This window comes from Pongo abelii, chromosome 10, assembly GCF_028885655.2.
Source record: "Pongo abelii isolate AG06213 chromosome 10, NHGRI_mPonAbe1-v2.0_pri, whole genome shotgun sequence".
NCBI lineage: Eukaryota > Metazoa > Chordata > Mammalia > Primates > Hominidae > Pongo > Pongo abelii.
In genome coordinates, this window is record NC_071995.2 from 14,317,371 (window position 1) to 14,336,758 (window position 19,388).

The window sequence follows — 19,388 nt, forward strand, 5'->3', positions numbered from 1 at the left end:
TTAATATTAATTAGAACCTCAAAACGTTCATGTGTGAATCCTGGGTAAAGGATTAAATTATAATTAAGATTAAGAGATGCCATAGCTATTCTATTTCTCTCCAAACATGTCATCCTCAAGTACACAGTCAAAAAGCTTTGCTTCAAGTGGCAGCCAAATGCAGAAGTTCTGCCCACGAGACTCAAATCTCCTGGAAGTCCCATCAAGTTTGTGTGTGTGTGTGTGTGTGTGTGTGTGTATATTTTAAATTGCTTGATTTGTCTCTAGAATGTAGTTTGAACCTTAAGAAACCAGATGGTATGCCTCATACAGTTCTAATATTACACAGAGTCTCACATTGCTAAAACTAGGAGAGAACTTAGAAATTATCCATCGAGAACCTTCATTTTAGAGAGGAGAAAATAGGTCCCAAGATGCAAAACAACTTTCCCAAGGTGACCTGCCTGTTCAGGACTGGAGCTTAAGTCTTCTGACTCTCAGCTCAGGGTCTTTCCATGATCACCAAGTGAAGTAAAATCAGTTCCACAGAACTCCAGATGTGCATTTTAGCATTCTTGAATCACATGGCACATCCTGGACTATATAGATCCCTAATACAGACTGCATGAAACAAAGTCTACCTTAGATGATTAATCTACCTGCTTGCCTGCTTGTTGAGAAAGAGCCTCAGAATCCTGGTGGGCTCAGAGCCAATACATTTGCTTTATATGGCCAAAGTCACACCACAGTGAGCTTAATGGGATCAGGCTAAGGTTAAAGAGCCCTTCTGCCTCTCTGACTTTGGCCATGCCACACCAAGCTCATCTACTGCACCACGTTGATACCCACAGCAATGATTTAGCAGCATACCCTGAGTGGGAGGCACTCGAAGGAGCTCTACCAGAATTTTCCCAGCCAACCAACAGCCCTAGAACTATAATACTTACTTTACCCTGTATGTCTTTACAAGCACTAGATTTTTAAAAATTAATATCTGCTAATGTGTCAATAAGAGAAGAGATAGCATCTCATTTCATCCAATCTTTTCATCTTCAGATGAAACAGACAAAGTCCAGCAGGGCTTTTGTGATTAGATGACAAGGCTGAGAATAGGACCCAGGTGTCCTAACCCATAGTCCGGTGTTCTTTCCATGTGCCACCATGCTTTTAAAAAGTGGCAGTTTTTCATATCTCTCATTTTCATTCTCTAGCTATTAAAAGTAAAGTGATAAAGGAACACAGTTCCAGGCAAGAGACAAATTCTTGACCCCCTCTTTTTTGTAATTTTCTGGCTCTGAAAAGCTGTAACTCTGTAACTTTGTATCATTCATGTGTCACCTTCTAAAGCCTTCAGCTTCCTCATCTATAAAACAGGTGGTTCATACCATCTTACTTGTCTGATGTGAGAAGCTACAGGGAGGATCCTTTGACCTGTTGTTTATCTCTATATTTCTTTTCTTCTTTTTTAAAAATAGTTTTTAGTGTGTATATGTAAGGTATCCAACATGATTTTATGGGATACATATAGATAGTAAAAAAGATTACTCTAGTGAAGCAAATTAACTTATCTATCACCTCGCATTTCATCTGATTAATACTGTTCTTATTAATATTGCTATAATTCTGTTATTATTAGCTGCTGTTATTACTCTGTACCATGTGAATGGAAAAAACACAATTCTTTTGAAAGACTAGAGTTTCTTTTTGGAAATTACGATTATTTATACACAGTACCTCTAGAAATAGTAGAAACAATTTCCCAAAGGATTAGAAATAGTGGACTTAAAAACTTTTAAAAGCTACCTAATTACAGGCTGGTATTGGAGAAAAGAGGCAAAGATATTTAAAAATTAGATTTTCAGTGTTCTAGTTTAGACACACTAAATAGAAATTTCTGAATTTTTCCCAGCTAAGAAATTCATAATTATCAAAATAAATCCAAAATGATTAATCCAGTTTAGTGTGGTCAACATGGCCGGCAAGATTATTACAATCTGGTCAACAATGTCCTCTTTTTAAGGAAGAAGGATTTGAAGAAGTTTTAAATGATTCCTTTGAGATATGTCATATATAAAAATATTAAACTCTGTGGTTGGACAATACAATTAGAAATGTCAGTTTCCTAAGCTGTTCTTTTCTTTTACGCAAAATGATACCTTGTAGAGAAGCTCAGGAATAACTAATTTAAAGAGCAGACTGTAATATTAGTTTATGATTACTTGAGATGGGTTAAAAATAATTTGTCTTCCAGTGAATTACACATTTTCTCTGAAATGGTGTTTATACCATTAATTTATTTTGCAAACCATTCTTCACAAATCATAAAATGTTCAAGTTTGGGCTAGTTCATATCACAGTTATTTAAATTCTAAATTAGTGGTGTTAAGTTAATGAGATATTAAAGTATCTTAAATTCTAAATTAGTGGTGTTAAGGTAATGAGATATTAAAGTATCTTGAACAGTGATTGATACAAATTTAATATACCTCTTATCTCCTACTGGTGGTGAGAAATGTGCTTTAGCCTCTTAGTAGTTTGGGCTGAACTGAATTCATTAGAGGTGTAAGTGGCAATGTGTAAATTCACCATCTATTATGAAGAAAAAGTATTTTCAGCCCCCTTGGCCTAACAATAAAAAATTTCAGAGAGCTATTACCTGGATTCTGTTTCACAACTGAATACCATGAATTAGTTTAATCTGCAATGAAAGAAAACAGAGGAGGACTGGTATAAGAAGGTAGAGAACATTAACCTCCCTCCAGAAAGATGCTATCTTTGACCAATTATCAAAGCAATGAGAATTTTAAGGAGTTCTGTCACCAGCTGTGATAACCTCCTATCTATGCCACCTTTCACCAAGCAGGGTCAATGTGACAGGCCATGGCTAGGGAACAATGCTCTCTAGACTTACCTACGGGTCCATCTGGGATGAAATGGAGGAACTCATTCTCATTAGTAAGGTATTCTCATTCAAATGAATGAAAAAAATCTGGACAATGCCCCAAAATGCTTAGTGGTGAGAGGTGAATAAAAAGAAAATAAAGGGGAGAAGCAATAAGTAAAGAGGGAAAGAATACAGTGTGTATAACACACGTACACACTCATACTGCAACAGGCAGTGTAGTGAGGTGTTTAAGAACAAGAGCAGAGTTCTTAAACAGTGTAACAGTCACAGTCTCCACTCAAATCCTGCACCCACCAGTTCTGAAGCCGTGTGGTCTTGCAAGTTATTTAACCTCTCTTTCCTCATTTTCTTCACCATAAAAAATATGAATAATAATAGTACCTATCTCATAGGATTGTTGTGTTTCAATATATATAAAGGGGATGTGAGGGTGATCTGGCTGCAGCATCTGTCACCCCATCGATTGCCAGCGTTGATTCAGCTGATCTGGCTGGCTAGGCGGGTGTCCGCTTCCTCCCTCACTACTCCATGTGCATCCGTCCCTAAGCGGCAGGCTCAGTGGAAGAGGATGACCGTTCCCGATAAAGGAGGACCAGTCTTCGGTCAAGGGTATGTGAGTAGCTGGGCTTCCATTCTAGAACCTCCAAATAAGCTCTCAACATATATAAAGGACTTAGAATTCTCCCTATCACAGAGTAAGCATTATGTATTAGTTGTTATTATTATTACCTATTTTTTTACATTGCCTGGATGTCAGGGGAGTTAGCATTTGAAGGGACTTTTGGATCACAGTCTAACTGTTCATATTTAGAGCTGAACACTCTGAAGCTTGGGAAAATGATGTCATGCTTTGGCCCATTTAGTTGAGTCTGGGTCTCCTAATTCCTGGATCTCTGTTTTTCCATAATACTACCAGTTTAGTATATTCTCTCTCATTCCTATAACATCCAAAACTATTAAGGCTTGGGAATATTTGTTTTGTTCTTACTATGATTAGTTACCCCTGTGAGGTTTTTTGCAGTGGGCAGTCACTAAATCATACCACTTCAATATAAAGTTCACTTTCCAAGGAAGGCAAAAGATGTGCTCATACCTCCATAATTTTAGTCTAGAATAAGTGATTCCTCAAAATGTTCCCCCTTCTGACCTCCCAGATCCCTGCTTTGAACACTATGTAATTCTCTTTAAAATCCCTTTGGAGAGAACACATTCTTGATTATGTGTGAAGGTACCACACTTCCTTAGGGAACTAGTGAGGCTGCCTTTTGATGCCAATTAATCAAATGTGCAGAATACCAAAGTTGCTTCTGATTTAGCTCTGTGCACAGAACTCAGCGATGAAAAATAAAATTCCTCCTTATGCTTATGCTCAGGACTCTTAGTCACCTCTACTGTAGGTGAGACCTGGTAAGGTGCTGCAGGAAAGCCAAACTTATTAGACATTGTTAAAAAGGTAGAAATCCCCAGAGAGAAGAAACCAAGTAGCTTTTCTGCATAATGTTACTGTCACTGGATTATTTTTCCTTTTAGTTCATATTTCCATGCTGTATATAAGTTAAAATCACTTTCTTAAAACACTGAATAAAATTCCTTTCTTCTTCCAGAGATTAGGTGTTCAGTATGTTGGAATGCAGCCCAGAATAGGTAGGCTATCAAAACTAAGTGGTGAGACCTTCCCAGAGAAAATACCAAGGCAGATCAAAGGCTAGCTGATCACTGACTACGTTGTTATCTCTTTTTTGTGACTATTAATAATTTTAAGGTGAAAGCTTGTCTTTCTGACATCCATTTTAGCTCACAGGCTGGCAAAACTATTCAGAGGCTATGTAAACAATGACTGGCAAAGATTTCTCTAGGACATTCAACTATGGCAGGAAGACTTTCCTTCCTGTGAACTTTCAGGCCTACTGAAAGAAACCCTGAGCATATGTACTCAAGAAGCCCTTGGGTAAGAACCTAAAGTGACCTAGGTATGATATCAAGGGAAAAGAATAAGAAGGCTTTTCTCTCCCTTTTGATCTTTCTCCATTTCCTCAATTTGTCCTTTCTGTAGCCTCTCTCTACTTCCTCTTACACATTGGGTAGTCAACAAAATCAACACACAGGAAATATCTCCATACACACAGTTCCTGCCCCCTCTGTAGCTACCATATTTTCGACTTCACAATTCCCTCTAACAGCTCTACCGAAGGGGGCAAAAAAGGTAGATGAATATATGATGAGTTGGTGATGGCTTCACTTACAGGGCTGGAGAGTGGAAGTTATGAGGAATTGTCACTCATGGAAAAAGAAGGTTATAATTTAGTTTTGCAGTAATGGTTGGCAGAGTTCTTCAAGTGAAGATTTATAGAAACAATTATGTTGAATTGGGAGGAGGAGAGGGTCAAAGGAGGGAGGATCTTCCAGGGTCAGGGGGACATTTCCAACAGACAGAAGACTCAAGATGCCTGGGTGAAGATTATGTCTTTAGGGGAGACAGGCATGTCATGCTATGTATGTGAGACAGAGAGAGTGGTGGAAGCTGTTGACTCATTCAAAAACATATCTCTGACTTCAGAAAACCTAGTTATAAGCCACACCTACCATACAGATAAAATCCTTTCACATAGGGAATGAAATAATTTCTCCCAAGGAAAGACCAGAGTAATGAAAGAGAGGCAAAATGGAATATAATCTGGGAATGGAGAAAGTGAACTGACAGGAAGATTTGTTTGCAATAAGGAGCTTGTTAATGTGGTTCCTGTAGCACATTCTGGAGAACAGCTTTCTGGGCTACAGTTCAGTGAGATGAACAATCTCTAACAGTAGGGTTGGTTTTAAGGGTACGGGAAATTTGTACTAGATGGCAGTGAAAGGGATATTATGGATCTGAAAACTGTGAAGCCAAATGTGTACATAACCAAAGAAAATACATCTAGATGAGAAAAACCATAATGCAAAAGCGCTGGTCAAAATTTATCAGCCAAACCTACATCTTATATTTCTAGAGTTTCTTTAAGTTTCACTCTAATGCAGTATATTATGGCACTGTTTCTAGACCAGGTTAGAATAAAGAGGTTGAGGAAGATCAAATTTATTTAGTTAGTTAGTTAAAGACACCCATTGATCTTTTCCAATATTCTAAAACGAGATTGACCCTTGGGTCAGAATTTCAAGCAAGATGAGGCCAAGAGTTTCTTTAAACCAAACCCCACTTCCCTCTTTTCTCATCCTCAAGAGGACAGCACCATGAACCCCAATTGCATCTTCACTGGGAAGCTGAAAGAAACGTGTAATCATCTCTCCCTGCTGTACTGTGTGGGGGCTAGAACTCTGCTGTTCCTTCTTTGTCAGGGGATCCTAGCTCTTTCTCTCCCTCTGTAGGTTGATGTTTCCATGGAAACATGCTCTTTAATGCTTCTGAAATTACTGTGCATTTATACCATTAACTCTTTTTTGACCAGGGCAAATCACAAAGAGATTTTTCAGCCCCTAAGAAAAGTAATTTTATTTTCTATCTCTTCTTACTGGGAACTTTTAAAAAAAGTCATTCGCACCTGATGACCCTATTTCCTCCCCAGACTTCACTCCTTAACCCTTGTAATCTTTGCTTTTGCCTCTCTTTTCTACTGAAACTATTACAGCTGCAAAATTATCAATAATCAAACAAGGTTGATATGATTTGGCTGTCTGTCCATCCAAGCAAGGATGTGTGTCCCCTCCAAACCTCATGTTGAAATTTGAACCCCAGTATTGGAGGTGGAGCCTAATGGAAGCTGTTTGGGTCGTGAAAAGATTAATGCCCCCCCTTGGGGATGAGTTCCTTTTTTATCAGGTCCCATGAGAACCAGTTGTTAAAAAGAGTCTGGCACCCCCCTCCCCGACCTTGCTTCTTCTCTCGCCATGTGATCTTTCAACATGCAGTGTCCCTTTCACCTTCCCCCATGATTAGAAGCAGCCTGAGGCCCCCATCAGAGGCAGATGCCCAATATTGAACTTTCCAGCCATCAGCATCATCGAAAAGTAAACCTTTTTCCTTTACAAATTACCAGTCTTGAGTTTTCTTTATAGCAACACAAAATAAACTAAGACGAAGATCAACAAAAATAAAATCAGTAGGCTTTGCTCTATCATCATTCTCCTAAGTGTTCTATAGTCTCTAACAGTGATACTCCCAGTTTTTTTTAGCAAGTCTCCTTTTTGTACTTTATTATTTAAAGCAGGATAATATCTTGGTTCTCCTTATACATCTCAAGCTAGTCATCTCTCCATTTTTTCTCCACTTTGACTTGAAACTCCCCAATCTGGGGGTATGCCAAGATTCAATTTTGAGCCCACATTGTCTCCCTCTGAGATGCATTCACAGCCATAACATCAACAATCATGCCAAGGTCTCCAAAATCCCTATCATAGGTTCCACCAATTCCCTGACCTTCAGCTCAATATTTCTGATTGGAATGTTCTACTTGAATGCTCAGATCAAACTTAACATGACCAAGTCCAAGCCAGGTTCCCCTATGTCTTTAGACAATGAGACCACCACGCTTACAGCTTTAAAACTGTTACAGCTTTGTCTTCTCTCTTTCTGTTATAATTTCATCTTTAACACATGAATGAAAAGAAGAATTAGCTGGCTGCTCTTAGGCACTGGATTCCCAGGATGAATCAAATCAATTAAAAGTCAACTGTAGTTTAGCTTCATGTACAAAATATGCTGACTGACATTTTTCCCTCTTCAGCACATAGTTTCAGAACTTTGTCTCCACAAGGTAAATGAATCTCATAGCTTTCTGATCTATAAGTGAAGTTGCTTGGAAGTCTTATTTCTGCTCTGGCTAATCAATTTTTTAAAAAATCCAACAATGCTACCATTTATTGAGCACATGCCTAGCCTTGTTTTGGGTGCTTTACATCATTTTACATTCTCACATCAATTATATAAAATAATAGGTAAATACTGTAATGAAGGCCCAAGGTTGGGAGCACTGGGAGTTGAATCCATCCACTTCTGAATGATTCTAAAGCCCATTTTCCTTCCATTGCCCCACACTAAGAAGAATGTTGTCAAGAGAAGCAATGGTAAGTAGAGAAGAAAAGAAAGAAGCCACAACCTTCTAAGATGGTAGAACTAAAATTCAAATCCAGATCTGAATGGCTCCAAGCCCTGGGTTCTTGATTATGATTTATACTACCAACCAGCAGTCCATCAGTTGTTTTAAATTGTCCCTGATGCCGTCATCATAAAAAGGTCTACAGGAAAATCAACTAAACACACAGGCTTTTTACAGCCCTAAGAGAGACCAGAGGCACATTGCTGGTAAGGAGCTATGTTCATAGGATAATTAGAGAACCCCAGTCTCTAAGGGCTGTCAATCTGTCATATTTCACAAGCACTAACCCAAAAAAGTGAAGAAATTGAATGAATTTGCCTTATAAGAAAACAGGAGAAAAACCACACAGCAGTAAGCTTGACTGGACTTACAGAAGAATTAATTCTTAGATTGTGCTCTGGAAGGAAGTCAGTTATGAAAGTCTAAGGCTAAATTCTTGGAGTTCTTGTTAAAGGCAGACAATAAGAGCTAGAATATTTATTTGTTTCGTTAAGAGTGACAAAAACTTATCCTGGTTTGGCACAGAATATCCAAATTCTCTCTGGACTTAAAAATACAATATTAAAGTATTTCTTTGGAGCTATAGTCAACTCTCAATTGCCCTCAATAGGACAGGCTGATCTTCACTTATGATCTGGACAATCAAATACATAAATTAGTCTCAGTACTTACCCTGTTTGATTTCTCCATAGATTCACACTGTAGAATAGCTCCTTCCTTTGCAATTGCTTTCTGTCTAGATACTACCATGCTATGTTATCTTAGTTCTCCTCCTTCATCTGTGATTTCTCCTTCTTTACTGGATGCCTTTATCTTTTCTCTTATTTTACTTTTTAAAGGAAATTCAAAACAGGCTGTTTATTTCTCATTTTATGCAGATATCAGCCATTCCCATGGCACAAATTATTCTTCTAAGTGGATTAGTCCAGTTCTTCTCCTCCAGGTCTGACATCTTATTCCCCATTTCCATCCCTTGCCAGTCATCCACACTTGCATTTATCCCTATTACAAACTCTTAGTGCCTGAAATTGATTGGCTTTATCTTTGCTCTCAAAATAGCTGACTTTCAATTCTTCCTCTCACTCAATGAGTTAAAACTTATGAAGCACTTGGAAAGGTGCCTGGCACATAGTAGTCACTCAGTAAATATTAATTAGCCTTATTCCTTTAGTCTTGAAATCTTCCAGCTGTCTCCAACATTTTTCTTTTAATTTCCCATGCCCAATCCATCCTCCAAAACTTCCCTTTCTTTACAAAATGATTCTTACATTTGTCTCTTCTTTTCTACTCCCTAACTGTTTACCCTGGACCAGGCATATATCCACTGATACCCAGATACTTGCAACAGCCTCCTCCTGGGCCCTTTGCCTTATATCATTGCCACCCTCCCCAATACTATCCCTATTTAATCTTACCATGAGATTTCTTAGTGCCACATCACTACTTGCTCAAACATCTCCAATGGCTCCGCACTGCCTAGAGCCAAAGTCTGCTCTCGGCGAAGGGTATAGAGTTCATCTTCTTTACATGAACTCTTGCTGAAGCCAAGAACCATCTTTGCTGTCCCCTGACAAACATTATTTACACTTTCTGCCTCTTCCATTTTCTCTCAATTGAGCATAATCCAGATCTTGCTCATGCTTATGGACTCAGATCAAATCTTATCCTCTCTCTACACTTTCCTATCAATCTGAGGCCTTCTCCCCTCTTCTCTCCTCTTATCTTGCCTCCAGTCCACATTTCAACATTTCATTTATTGTTCACCTGACTTGTTCTGTTCCCTTTTATTACTTAACTTTTTACTTGTCTGTATCTTGTCTTCCATGATAGACAACATACTATTTAAAGGTAAAAATCAAATCTCGTCCTTCTGTTATCCTTTGCAGAACCCAAACTAGTGTCTTGCTTGTGGTAAGTATTCAGTAATACTTACTGATTTGTTTTGCACTTGCAGAAGTCTAATGTTGAAATCCTCCCATGCTACTTTCTCACTTCTCACTCCCACCCACACCACTTCTATGTCACACCACACACACACACACACACACACACACAATCTATTTACAAATACTTTTTTTGCCTCTCTCTCTCTCTCACACACACACACACACACACACACACAGATGCAACTGGCATTGAGTACTGGTTCCCTGTGGAAGAAAGTAATTCCTCCAATTATTAATTTTAAAAAAGAATAAATTCTAAAGAATATATATATATATATATATATATATATATATATATATATATACAATCTTTCTTTTCTAAAGAATGAGATGAAAGTTTGGATTGACTTCATTCTTGCCCAGACTCTTTTTAAACTTCTCCCTTTTAATGTTTTTCTCATTACACTGTCCATAAAAACGTAGATCTGCCTGTGAGAATCATATAATCTACCCAAATCCTTATTCTCTCCACGGTATTGTGCCCTTGGAGAGAGCTGACACAGAAGTGAACATAATTAATGATCGGTAGAGAAATCAAAAGCGATTTCTCTTTGTTCCTGAAATATTTTATTCTGTAAGAAAGAAAAATAAATAAAATTTCTTGATATTGCGGTTGCTGGCTATGTTTTTTTAGTTTAGAAACTCAAAGCATTGGGGGAATCTGAAATATATGTTAAAATTAATATTTGAATATTCTTTACTAACGTAAATCATTTTGTCAGTTTGGAAGGAAATGAAATCAAATTCATCTTACTTATAACATTGAGATGAGGAGGTCTTTTAAGAGAAACCAGAAAAACAAAAGCGACATTTATTCATTTTTTTCTAGTACTTTTCAATTTTTGAGAAAAATTAAAATATCCTCAGTGGAGGAGAGAAATAAACTTTTTCTCAATCTTCACATGGTTAGGTGCACATAACTACAAAATCCCGTTCTCACTCCTTCCCACTCCTCACTCCCTACACACATCACAGCAAGGTGAGGGTGAATAGTTGATATTCACACTAAGATCTTCTCTACATTTGGCCCAACTCTTAATAACCCAGGATGTCAATATCTTCAGAGAGGCCCTGTGGGTCCATGCAAATAATGCCCGAAGTGAATATTCCATGGTTGGGAAATTAAGAGTTGAGGATAGTTCAGAAATTTCTTGTTTGTAGATAACACCAGGACATGATGAAGTAGTCCAGGTGGAAATCAGAAAGGTATTATGAATAAGTCTCTCTGAACCACAGTAAAGACTTAATCCCTGTGAAAGCAAAGGAAGTTAATTTGATTACCACTTGCTTGAATTCCCCCAAATTCTTGGGCATCCTAGCATAACCTACAGGAATTTAGCATTTCAGTCAATTTCTTTACCCCCTTTTCCAGTCACTACCAGGTTGCTCTGATTATTTTAAGTTAAAACCACATTTGATATGATTGGGGAAAGGAAGCAAAATAGCTTGAAGAAATACAGTGTTTGATGTCTTCAATTACAAAGGGGGTTGGGGTGAGTGTAGAAGAGATAGAAATGTGAGAGAACAAGCACACACTAGAGAGAAATGAAGAGATGGAGAGGAGATGAAACAGCATGCAGCATGCTGGATAACATCTCCATGGCAACCACATTACATGTACAGAGAACTGCCAAAATAAGTCAAGATCCAAGCAAGTAGGTGTTGGTGGAAAGAGAAGACAAGCATTCAGCAATGGGCAAAAACCACCTAGAGGAGATGAATTATCTTTGTGAATTTAACCCTTCTTCCCATTTGTTTTTCTAACCACACCCAAAGCTCTAGTTTGAGCGAGAATGTGTCTAAAGTGTCGAGGCTGCCAAATCCAGATCATTCAGGAAGGTCTCAGGATGACATGAATGAGGCTTTAAAAGCCCCTGATTGAAGCCAAGAGAAAAATAAGTGAGGTAAATAATTTCTCTGTAGCAATTAACTCACTTTCCCAAGTTTTTTCAGCAATTTGCACAGAAGGAATATACTTTTTTATTTTACAGGTGGCTTCAGGAGGGGTAACAAAGTTGATGAAAACATATTTGGGCAGGTAAAATGGAAACTATAAAGATAGGTACCAAGTTCATACATTAGGGAGCCAGGCTGTCCATTGGTGAAATCTATCCCCGTAACACAGGGAGAATCCTATTAAAAATATAGTCAAGATGTCCCTAGAGAATATAGGTGCTCAGAATACATACAGCAGGTCCTCCAATGACATATTTTTGTTCAACTTGTTTCCTTACATTGATGAGAAAAAAACGGATTTCTGGCTGGGTGGGGCCGCTGTCTGTGTGGAGTTTGCACATTTTCCCCACGTCTGTGTGGGTTTTCTCCAGTTACTCTGGTTTCCTCCCACATCTCAAAGCTGTGCTCGTTAGGTGAACTGCCGTGTCTACATGGTGCCAGCGTGAGCAAGTAGGGTATGTGTGAGTGTGTGCCGTGATGGGATGCCATCCTGTCCTAGGTCAGTGTTCACCTTGACCCTCAGCTGTTAGGGTAGTCTCTGGCTACCCGAGACCCTGAACTGGAATAGTTGGGTAGTAACCATTACTTATTTTCATTAATCTTTCTTTTCTTTTTACTTTTTTTTTTTTTTTTTTTTTTGAGGCAGAGTTTTGCTCTTGTTGCCCAGGCTGGAGTGCAATGGCACCATCTCGGCTCACTGCAACATCCACCTCCTGGGTTCAAGTGATTCTCCTGCCTCAGCCTCCCGAGTAGCTGGGATTACAGGCACCTGCCACCACACCCAGCTAATTTTGTATTTTTAGTAGAGATGGGGTTTCTCCATGTTGGTCAGGCTGGTCCCAAACTCCCAACCTCAGGTGATCTGCCTGCCTAGGCCTCCCAGAGTGCTAGGATTACAGGCATGAGCCACTGCACCCAGCCTCTAATCTTTCTTAAGTATACATATAGCTCACATTTATCTTAATGTTTAATTTTAGAAGTGTGTTAGGTCTTTATTTAGAAGTTTGATGATGTTTTTGTGACCAGAGAGATACTATAGGAACTTAAGTCTTTATACCAATTAGCTGATGGTCAAATTGGTTTCATTCTACATCATTTCGCTTAAGGTTGCAGTTTCCAAGACCCTATCAATGAAGTTAAGTGAAGACTTATTGCATGTTTCTTGGGACACTTAAAATTACCCAGCAAATATAAACTAAACTAAATACACATTTATATATTTTATATTTAAATACCAAAATATGTATATATGTGAAGGAAAAACTATAAAGCATGGCATATACCTTATAGCCCTTCCTCTACACCTTTAGGTCATCACATATAAGAACCGCAAGCTCTCCGGTATTTTTATGCCTTCCAGCAGCACTAGTGGAGAGCCCATGATAGCATGCAACCCAGGGCTGCTTCTCACAGGTTTACATCCAGAGGCTGAGCTGGGTCCCTGACATTGGCCTGGAGAGCCTGTTAAAAATATGGATTCCTGGGCCACACTTGAAAGACAGGGATTCAATATCCCTGCTTCATAGTATGCATTTTTAAGCTCCCTGGGTGGTTGTCTTGCGTAGACGGGCATGGAAACCATCAGAAGAAGCCTACATCCCTCCTTCCCCTTCTCCGGTGACTCCCCTACTCTCTGCCTTGCCATGCAGTGGTGAGGAACCCTTTCCTTGCCTCTGGAATGGCAGGTCATCACACCTGTTAGAGAACTGTTCCCAGGGCACTTATGAGGCCAGAAAAGTGTCCTTCTGCACTGAAAAATGAGTTAGACCAGTTCTGGTCACCAACTACTACCATCTAGAGGAGTTTGCTCTCAGATGCACTCTCCTATAAATTCTGGGCAGAAGGGATAGAGGGGAACTAGGAAGAAAGAGGACCTAGGTTCCACCAGAGGACCGAGTCAGCAAGGGAGAGTAGTTAGGTCTTAAGGTACAATAAACAGCCAAATTTTGAATGAGAAATAAACACACGTTTTTCTCCTGTCCATGTACAGAAGTACTTCCCTACATCATAGCCTTGCCAGAAAAATTAAAGATAAGTCAAAAGAGCCCTTGAACACCACATAGCTCAACACTCAGCTCTCGTACTGTTTGAGAACACCATCATTTTCTGGTTTAGATTTATACAACTGTACATTTGGAGAAGCTCTTCCAAAACCAAATAATTGTATAAAAAGTGAAATTCACCAGGTGAGGCATCTGACAAAGGCAGTGTCAAGTTTATGCAGCAAATGTTCATTGAACCCTATGATGTGTCAGGCACTGTGAACATGGAGATAAGTAAGAAAAGTCATCATTCTCAAGTACTGATTGTGTTACAGGTGTCTTATGTATGTTACCTAATATAATCCCATGTTACAGAAGAGGAAACTAAGGATCAGAAGGTGACTCATTTTGTTGAAGTCAGACAGCTAGTAAGTGACAGACTGGAATTAAAATTGAGGTTCACCCCCAAATTATACTTCATTAAGTCCACTACAGTAGCTCCTTCCCAGCCTATTGTGCAAGAAAATGTCATATATATATATATATATATATATATATATATATATATATATAAACATTGGTCACCACATATCCAGTCTTCTCCTCTATTTTAATCCTCAAACAGGCACCAAGGATACATGGAAATATGATGAGACAGAAAAAGAATGTGTCTTCTGAGAAGAGATGAGACACTACTCATGTTACTTTTTCCAGGACTGGGGAAAGTGAAGAAAAGTCTCTGTGAATGAAGTAAAGGATTACAATGTTTTTTATGGTCTTTATTTGCCTTTTCTTTCATTCTTCCCTCTTCATAAGACTTGAGGCTATGTGTGCCTCCTACTTTAGAAGTGGCAGGCTCTGAAGAATTAAGAGGATTTAAAGTGGTGTCAATGACAAGGAACAAGGAGTTTGCTGTTCTATGGAAAGCTGCAAAGGGATCTCTAAGCTTTCTACATTGTCCCACTCAATTAACCAAAGAGAGAAAACTGACATGAAAGAAGCCTTTGTCAAGAAAATAAAAGAATTTGTATTTTGGGGTGTATCCTAACCATCATATAGAACACAGACAGGATAGGAAACAAATGCATAAAGCCTACATCTTTCGCTCACCTATCCCCTTCCTTCCCTTCTACCTTGCCAAACACTGGCCCGCCACTGTCATATCTCTCAGGTGTATGACATAGCAATAACTGAGTCAAGGCAGCAAAGCTGAGGAGAGGAAAACCCCATGAAAACAATGGTTTAAAGACCATGCTGGTTTTATAAAGAAGTAAGAACATAAGAAGCTGGTGGGGAGCAAGCTTCAGGCTTCACCAGGGGAATTATTTTAGCTGGGTCTGAAAGAGCGAGTAGTCTACTTGGCAAAGAAGAGAAGAATGAAGAGTCCAGAGAGTGTGTCAGGTACAAAGAAGAGTGTGAGAATGATGAAGGTATAGCTGCAGGACAGGAGGGAGGAAAGAGAATAACGGGGTCAGGGTGGGCAGAAGCAATGGAAGGAATAAGGCTGAAAACAGGGCCAATTGTGAAGCTTTTGAACAGGATGCTGTATTCCTATAAATAAGTACCCGAGAACAGTTTTCAAACAGGGCAGATAAGTGATTCAATTAATTTTTCTAATTAAGTTTTTCATTGTTATTAAGAAAAATAATGGTTGGCGTAAAGACAAGTTAAGGGGCTCATAGTGTAGATAAGAGAAACAAATGCAAATCTGAACCGCAGTAATGGAAATGGTGATTGCGTGCTGGAGAATAATCTGAGACCATTGTGAAGAGTGGGTGGATGTGACATGTGAAATGTAGTGGATTTAAATGTATCAATTGCTCCCTGTGACTGCAGGGAGAATAAGTATAGCTCTGACCTCTGCAGGACACTCTCAAGGTATGACGCCTTGCATTTATGATCTTTCTTACTATTACTACAACCTCCTTAGGACTTCAAGGTCAGTGGTGAGCTGACTAGTTCTTATTAAAATTGGCAGAGGAAGAAGAAATGCTTGGGAGTCAAGAAGGAAAGGAAGCCTGGAGCATTAATGAAGATCAAGAAGGGGTGCAGCATAATCATGTTGCACACTGGAAGACTGGGCTAGTATGAGTACACAGAATGATGTGAGGGAAACAGCATCCCACAAGTAAACTTTTATATATGTAACAAAAGGTGTGTAACTACCTTGGGAGCCCTCCTATCTTCAGACATGAGAATACTAGCTTGGAGTTCTTTAACTATCTTCATTGTTCTTGTTCAGCCTTCTCAAAATCACCAACATTTCTTTTACATGGTGGGATATAAGATGATTGCTTCAGTAATTATTCCAAAGTCCACACCCTGACATCCTCTCAAATCTCAGAGATGTCGGTGCATATCAGTTGAAAAAGTTGCCCCAGGAAAAAAAAGTTGCTAGAATCTACCTGCACCATGCAGTCTCACCCCTACTAAAAACTTCTACTCTAATATGTGCCAGACCTATGCTGAATGAGAAGAAAGGTTGCACACCAATTTGACACTTCAATGAACTCACATGTACTTGGGCTTCCTCTCATTACGGCATCATATTACAGGAACATGTTTAAGTCATGGCTCACTGCGATTCTCAGCTGTACTTTGCCATCCTCTTTCATCCTGTTTTCCTGTAAGTGAGCTCTTCATTATCAGTACTAATGGAGGACAGGGAGGGCATACCTAACCAAAATCAGCAGATAACTCCAAAACTTATTGTAGTCAAAGCGTTCAAAATTCTCCCCCACCAAGCCCTTTGCAGAGCTCCTATCATGAAGCAGAACTTAATAATGCTTTAGCCATTCTTTGTGCTTCTCCACATCAGCTGGTGGAAGTCCTAACAAGCAGCAAAATGACCAAAACCCAGCAGGAGGGGAAAGGGTGAAAAGCAAAAGATCTAGAAACTGCCCAAAGTGGGTAATAAGTGCCTGAATGATGGGCTCTTGGAAAATCAGGCCCTGCTTGATGAGGTTTATTCCCCCACCCCCCAAATGCAATGAAGACAAATCACCCAGCAAGTTTGCTCTAAGATGTAAATTCTGAGTTGCCATGAATTACTCCCACAACTCAGGAGAGAGGCAAAGAATGGGAAAAGCCTCAATTTTCACTTTTTAAATGTGCAACCATAACCTTAAAATTCATTCAATTCAGGAAGCAGCTTGTCTCTAAATGTGATTAGAAAAAAAAAAAAACAGAACAGTCTATTGAGTCTATCAGGGCTTCTGACACACTCACAGATGGTGCAATTAACATCTAGCTGAGTCCGTATCCCTACCCCATTTCTCCCTTGTCACCCTACTAGCTTTTGGGAACACCTGATTTTATCTCCCCTTGTATTCTTATCCCCTGTTCTCTCTTATGTAGGGGCTACAGTCACTAGAAGGAGACTTCTTATTTGACAGTGACATTCCAAAAGCAGGAACTAGAGTGGGGGGCTGGAAGGAGCCTCAGCAAAGAGGCTCTACTCCATGTTCCTCATCCCAAACATTTTGTCCAAGGTTGCACTTAGGGACTATATCCCTACCAATGAAATAGAGCCTTTTAAAGAGATCAGAAGCAATGTAATCTCATCCATTAAATCTGTGCAGTGAAAACATGGTATCCAAGTTAGTATTTTCTGTACTTTTGTGTGCATTTCGAGAATTTCACATTAAAAATGTTTCACTGTATAAAACACAAAAAAACAGTTAACCTGCACCAACACTACTGGTTCACTATTTAAGCAGAGAATGTTGATCCTGAGAGTGCATTTTGCTCAATTCAACATGTGACACTGCAAGGTGCACCAAAGTCACAGATAAGATCACTTTTGCATCTGACATGTAGGATGATAAATAGACCCCACCTGCTCTTCTCCATTGGGTAGCATTTCTTAAATGAGAAGCTGGGACATTATTCAGATGTAACCACCATTGCACAGAACAGCACTATTTCTTCCAGTTTCGGCATTCAGCTGGAGGTCACCTCCCCACATCATTATCAGGCCGTGCTCCATGGTTGATGAGGCAATGAGTGGATAACACACGCTGCTGAGGGATGCGCGTGCATGCTGTTCTATACTGATGCAATACCATGCGGTGGAGTTGGGGACGGGGGGCGCGGGGAGCGGAATAATTTTACATTTAGGAACGTCTCCAAATCCCAGCAAATCCCTGCCTTATTGAAACAATGAAACCCTCCACAAGGAGAGCCCCTATAGAAAAGCAAGACAGTAGGGAATTTCTCAAAATGTTCCTTTTGTGGAGACAAGTAAATATTAGTTGAAGTTGCTTTGATAGTATAATTTCAATTTTGTATACGATAAAATGACTTGTGTCTGAATAAACAAAATATATTTATAACAGATTTTGAAAAGCCTGGTAGAAAATATTCAAAAAATATAACAGTATTACATCTTTGTGTGTGATAAAAATCAGTGTATTATATAATTGTTTCAAATATTTCCACAATGTGTATACATATATTACTTTTATATACAGAAAAAATATATTTTAAAAACCAAAGAAGATCTACTTTGATCATCTGCATACAGTACTACATAACAAATCAAAATTATTTTTATTTTTTTGACACACAGTTTCTCTCTGTCACCCAGGCTGCATTGCAGTGGCACAATCCTGGCTCACTGCAACCTCTGCCTCCCGGGTTCAAGTAACTATCCTACCTCAGGCTCCTGAGCAGCTGGGACTACAGGCATGCACCACCATGCCAGGCTAACTTTTCTATTTTTAGTAGAGATGGGGTTTTACCATGTTGCTCAGGCTGGTCTCGAACTCCTGACCTCAGGTGATCCACCTGCCTCAGCCTCCCAAAATGCTGGGATTACAGGCATGAGCCACCGCACCCGGCCAAATCAAAATTATTATTGTAATATGTAGAAACTTGGGAAGGTGACCATCCATTGAAACACTGTCTAAAAAAGCAGAATAAAAATTAGGCACATGCTGTGATGACAACTATATAAAAGTAAGCATGCATAAGGGCAAAGACTACAGTAAATTAAAATACTTAGGATGGTGGGAATATCAGTGAACTTTCTTCTGTTCTGATTTTTGTATTGCTGCTGTCTATGTATTATATGCCTTGGGAAAGTTGGCTTCTCTGGGGTCCCATCTCCCCAATACCTGCAGTGCATTGTTGTGCTACAAAGTAGGACATATACACTCTCTGGAACTAATAGATAACTAATAAATGGTGGCCACTAGGGTCTCCTAAATGGAAGTACGGTAAGCAAGTTTGGAACTTTTATCAAGGTATTACAAATAGTATAAGAAATCTGCAAAAGAATCACAAGAATTAACATGTATCACTTGTTTAACAGGGATCTCTGAAAAAAGATAGGGTTGGCAAAGGAAACTTGTCTATTGAAAACCTACAAAAGAAGAATTAATGTATAAAAAAGTGACTTTTCTAGCACCCTGGAGAGGAGAAATCCACCTGAAAGGAAAAAAATAATTTTTTTTTTTTAGATGGAGTCTTGCTCTGTTGCCAGGCCAGAGTGAAGTAGCATTATCTCAGCTCACTGCAACCTCCGCCT

The 19,388-nt window shown here is 39.1% G+C and overlaps 1 protein-coding gene across 2 annotated transcripts in view; it reads right to left on the bottom strand.

The window, feature by feature from the left end:
- The window catches only part of GRIN2B (glutamate ionotropic receptor NMDA type subunit 2B), a 442,920-nt gene that overhangs the window by 140,360 nt on the left and 283,172 nt on the right, over window positions 1–19,388 (bottom strand). The gene's annotated exons all lie outside the window — the stretch shown is intronic.